This window comes from Dermacentor albipictus, unplaced genomic scaffold (genome assembly GCF_038994185.2).
Source record: "Dermacentor albipictus isolate Rhodes 1998 colony unplaced genomic scaffold, USDA_Dalb.pri_finalv2 scaffold_84, whole genome shotgun sequence".
Classification (NCBI taxonomy): Eukaryota; Metazoa; Arthropoda; class Arachnida; order Ixodida; family Ixodidae; genus Dermacentor; species Dermacentor albipictus.
Window position 1 is genome coordinate 117,015 of NW_027225638.1, and position 5,486 is coordinate 122,500.

At 54.3% G+C, this 5,486-nt stretch overlaps 1 non-coding gene across 1 annotated transcript; it reads left to right on the plus strand.

The window, feature by feature from the left end:
* The first annotated feature begins 2,990 nt into the window (after nt 1-2,990).
* Nucleotides 2,991-3,182, plus strand: LOC139053270 (U2 spliceosomal RNA). The gene has a single exon (XR_011510368.1). It is a non-coding gene; the product is annotated as a U2 spliceosomal RNA (small nuclear RNA).
* Nucleotides 3,183-5,486: the final 2,304 nt, after the last annotated feature.

Sequence of the window (5,486 nt, forward strand, 5' to 3'; positions counted from 1 at the left end):
CGAGTAAGAGTGCGAAAAGCGCGCGCGGCGTGCTCGTCGCCCCGGCTGACGTAGTCTCGGACTTAGTCTCGCTCACGCCGCCCCGGCTGACGTCGTCTCGGACTTAGTCGCGCTCACACCGCCCCGGCTCACGTGGTTTCGGACTTTCGTCTCTTCCGAGCGCTCGCGTCGTCGTGGGCACGATTCTCGAGTGCGGAGCGGTGCGCGGACACCACCACGAACACGCGCAAGCCGAAAACGGCACTACGGTACAACGTCGGCCAGGGCGGTACGGCCCCTTATAAGAGCAGCGATAAGTGACCAGACCTCCACGGGGCCGTACTCGTGCGACAAGGCGGCGTACTGCGCCGAGCCGAGCGCCAATATTTGGCTTTGGCACGGCCGATTTGAGCTCTCGCGATCGCCGCGGTACCGCCGCTCACCGATTCAAGGCACGCTAGCGCGGCCCCTTCGCCATTTTTCGAGTAAGAGTGGGAAAAGCGCGCGCGGCGTGCTCGACGCCCCGGCTGACGTCGTCTCGGACTTGGTCGACGCCCCGGCTGACGTAGTCTCGGACTTAGTCTCGCTCACGCCGCCCCGGCTGACGTCGTCTCGGACTTAGTCGCGCTCACACCGCCCCGGCTCACGTGGTTTCGGACTTGCGTCTCTTCCGAGCGCTCGCGTCGTCGTGGGCACGATTCTCGAGTGCGGAGCGGTGCGCGGACACCACCACGAACACGCGCAAGCCGAAAACGGCACTACGGTACAACGTCGGCCAGGGCGGTACGGCCCCTTATAAGAGCAGCGATAAGTGACCAGACCTCCACGGGGCCGTACTCGTGCGACAAGGCGGCGTACTGCGCCGAGCCGAGCGCCAATATTTGGCCTTGGCACGGCCGATTTGAGCTCTCGCGATCGCCGCGGTACCGCCGCTCACCGATTCAAGGCACGCTAGCGCGGCCCCTTCGCCATTTTTCGAGTAAGAGTGGGAAAAGCGACCGCGGCGTGCTCGACGCCCCGGCTGACGTCGTCTCGGACTTAGTCGACGCCCCGGCTGACGTAGTCTCGGACTTGGTCTCGCTCACGCCGCCCCGGCTGACGTAGTCTCGGACTTGGTCTCGCTCACGCCGCCCCGGCTGACGTCGTCTCGGACTTAGTCGCGCTCACACCGCCCCGGCTCACGTGGCTTCGGACTTGGTCTCTTCGAGCGCTCGCAGCCAGGTCGGGGCCGACGCCGACGTCTGCGTGGGGCTTCAACGATTCCCGGCGCGACGCAATGCAACTGCGCGCAGGATGCCAGCGACTCCGCCGTGGCCGTGCGGCGGTGTACACGCAGAAGTTTCGTGAAGGGGTATCGAGCTCCCGCCGCCCCGGCGGACGTGGTTTCGGACTTTAGCGCTCGCAGCGATCTCGCGGCGATCGCTGACGTCTGCGCGGTTTCAGGTGTGCTACGATGCAGCAGTCTGCCGCACGACAATTTACGGAAGCGAGTGCATTCCGCCCCGGCGGACGCGGCAGCGGACTTTGTGCCTGCGGGAGTGCTCTTGTTGCTGTAAAATTTGAACGGGTGCAGCTGCGCGAAGCAAGTGTACACATTTTCTCTCTCTCTCTCTCTCTCTCTGCCTCTGAGGCGACTGTAATTTTAATTTAAATGCAATTGGAGGCGGGAGCAACCTGATGAGAGTAGGCGGACTTCGGCACACCTTGTAGTTTAGAAATTGTTTTCAAGCTTTGAGGACATACACAATCGCGCCATCTGCTTTCCCCGTCTCTTTGGCACTTCATAGTGTGTGCAGCATGCTCTGCATTCCAAAGAAACGCGCCTGTTTCTCCCCCTCTCTCACGTTCTTCTTGTCTTTCTTGCTGCTCTTGTGAGAAGTTGCTATGCTCTTTACTCGCTGTAAAATAGAATGCTTGCGCGAGCCAACAACTTGCGTGTCTTTCTTTTTTTTTGTTGTTGTTGTTTTTTTCTCTCTTCCCAAGACGTTTCTGCCATTATTCACTAGCTCTCGTTCTTAGTATGCAACGGAGCGTTAGCTCGCGCCATCTACCTTTCTTTCTGTATGGCGAAGGCCGTAGGTTTTCCTAGTTCCGCACACAGATGGCGCGGATGCGTTTTCGCGCCAGTTTCGAACGACCTCGCTGTACACATGTTTCTCATTTAAAAGTTTCAAAGGGGCTTGCGAAAGGGCGTGGTCCTTTTTTCTTGCGCAAGGCTGAGCTTTCCAGCTGTGCTTAAGCTATGCTAGCATGTGTGCGTATGTGTGTGTGTGTGTGTGTGTGTGTGTGTGTGTGTGTGCGTGCGCGCGCGCGCGTGCGTGCGCGTGCATATGTGTGCGTGTGTGTGTATACACGCACACGGTAAAGATGATGGGGTAGCGCTATTTCTTTCTTTCTTTCTTTCTTTTTTAACAACACCTGTGCTCCACATGGCGATCTTCCTGCCCTCTATGTTTCCGGTTGGAAGGAGTGCGCAGCCTTTTCTATATTTATTTATTTTTTTTTTTTCATTCTCTTTCATTCGTACATGAGGCGCGCTACCTAATTCTAGCGGTCGAATCGACACGTTGCAATCCGTCCCGGCCTGTGCCGTATGAAAACTTTCAGTGGGCCTTGCGGTAAATAAAAGGAAATGAGGGAAATGCGCGTAGTGTATTACACTTGCGCACGGGCTTGAAACGAAGGCCTCAAAGAAAGCCGCCTTGAGCGGTCGCATTCAGACGGAAGTAAGCATTCCCCTTGCGCGTGTTTTCCGCTCGCCTGTTCCGTTTTCTACGAGGTTGCCTTCGTTGGTTTTGCCTTGCGAACAAGCTTGCGCTCGGGTCTCGTTTCTACGCGACGGCGTTTCGTTAACAGTGAAAGACTGAGGCGTCGCGAGTTGATTCGCGAGATAGAGAGCATAGAGTCTCTAGACGGGCTGGGTTTTATAAGATTGCCCACGCTGTTGCTGAGGTTACCAATGTCGCCAGGGCACCCACAAGGCAGTGGTACAATGGAGTGAAGTGAAAGACATCGCTTCTCGGCCTTTTGGCTAAGATCAAAGTGTAGTATCTGTTCTTATCAGCTTAATATCTGATACGGGTTCTATATGGACCCACGATATTAAACCTATTTTTGGAAGTTGGCGGAGTGCTTGAAGCCTGCTTCACCTCCGCCGCAGGTCGGCCCGGTATTGCACTACCTCCGGGATCGGCCCCCGCTCACTTAGGTGAGACTTCATTCAATCAAAATGAAGAACACAAGCTCGAAGCGAGCACTCACGTGACACGCACCATTCCCATACTATACGCAACGATGCCGGTGTTTCTGAACGATTGTCTGCTGTAATGAGCCACTTGGGGGGGGGGGGGGGGGGAAGGGTGATTAGCCGTGGGTTTTGCAATCAATGTAAGTCCCACTCAAAGCCAACACTGCATTTTGGAGTTCACTATCGCTTTGATCCGTAAACGACAGCAAGCTCGCCCTGCGAAAATCCGCTGCCCTAGTGGAAGAAAGGTTCCCTATGAAACAAAAATGGAGTGCCCGATTTCCGGCAACATTTTCGCTGCAGTGGGACCGAGCGCCTCGAAAACAAACTTGTCGTATGGCCAAGTGTGGCGAAATATATTCAAGGGTTCAGAGGTGCCTCAGCTTTCCAACCTGTATGTTATGAATACCTGTTGCTACCTTTTCGTCATCATCATCCTGCTGGCTACGACCACTGCAGGGCAAAGACCTCTCCCATTATTCTCCAAGCACCCCGGTCACGTGTAAGCCCGGTCACGGTCGCCGTCTAGTGCCTGCGCCCTTCCTAATCTAATCTGCCCTCCTAAATTTCCGCCACCCCGTGCTACGCTTCCCTTCTCTTGGAATTCAGTCGGTAACCCTTAATTGATGATCTTCCCCCCACATTGCATGCCCTGCGCACGCCCATTTCTTTTTCTTGGTTTAAACTAAGGTGTCATTAGCTCGCGTTTGTTCGCTCACCCCCCGAATCTGCTCTATTCTTATCCCCCGTAGCGCTACACCCATCATTCTTCTTTCCAAAGCTCGTCGCGTCGCCCTCAGTTACCCTTCGGTAATCCTTAAGGTCCTTCGTTGCGGCACTCGCGGCATCTTTCTCATTTAAATAAGGCTATTTCGTTCAGTTTTGGGGGAAAACTCAATGAGCTAGGCGCGATTGTGTCCCCGGCGCCGCTCTCAACAAGATGGCGGCGCCCAGGCTTTTTGCCTGGTGGTTCGGCTTGACGCAGAACACGCCTGCAGGGCAGTGAAGCCGCATTGAAGGGGCAACGAGCGGCGCAGTGAAGCGCATGCTCGGGCGAAAAACGCGAACATCAGCCAAAAATACAACCAAATGGCCAAATACGAATTTCCGTTATGGGAAATTGGAGTTCAGTTGGCGCGTTGCGCTCGCCTAAGGTAAAGAACATAAATGCGAGTGCCACATCAGCCAAGTCAATGCTGAGGATCGCGTATCATTTCTTATTTATTTTTCCCCTTGCCTCCTGGCCTGCGTGGCCCTAGCGCGCATGCCCACGAAAGTAATGCAATAAGGAAAACGCGAAATCATGCGGTGACGGCTGTATCATATCCATTGTGCGTGCTTTGTTCTTTTTGGACTACAGTGGTGTGCGTTATGAGAAAGTTTCAGTGACCAGCGAACCTATATTTAGAACCACATTTACGGTTACTGCTAACAAGCTGCGGGTAGGTGTTTTTTTTTTCTTTCTTTCTTTTTTTCGCTACCAACGATGGGTTATCGCAACCGCGATCGGTTGTGCTAGACGCGTTCTTGCCAAACGTTGGCTCTATACGCGACCCGTGACGCGTGGTCGGCACATTCAAGCAGTCCATTGCAAACCGTTCCAAGAAGAAGGATGCTAGCTCCACGTTCCGCCGGGAGCGCTAGTTCGAAGATTGTACTTTTAGACCCTCGAGGAAGCACCGCCATCCCACGTTTTCTATAACGCGCTAAGACTCAGAGCGACAGCGACCACTTGTCTTTGTCAATATCTCGGACACACTTTTTTTTTTTTCTTTAATCCAGATCGTCAGACGAGCCCGCGTTCACGCGCACTCGCTCTCTCCGATAAGCAGGGTAGCTCGGTTGGGGTGTTGTAGGGCCTCGCGCATGCGCTGCTGAGTTCGTCGCTTCGCCGGCCGGTCGACGCTGGCGCGGTACTGGTAATCAACTTCGACGGGCATGGTGAAACGTCACTGTGAAACGTCACGACTAGCAATGCAATGTGTTTGCGAGCAATCGGAGAAATGAGAGAGCCCCTGTAGATTAGTGGAAACGTTCCTCCAAGTATTACGTTTGCAATTTGCGCCTACGAACATGAACTAGACAAAGGAAATGATCTGTAGCCGCCTTCACTTCATAAAATTCCCGTACGAAGAAATTTGCGTGCGCACGTGATCTCCCGCATGAAACCAGACGATAGGTTAATTTTAGCCGTTCATTTCGATTTGCCGAATGTAAACCGGAACACTTTCTCCACGCGCTCTTGAGGTTTGAATGACAA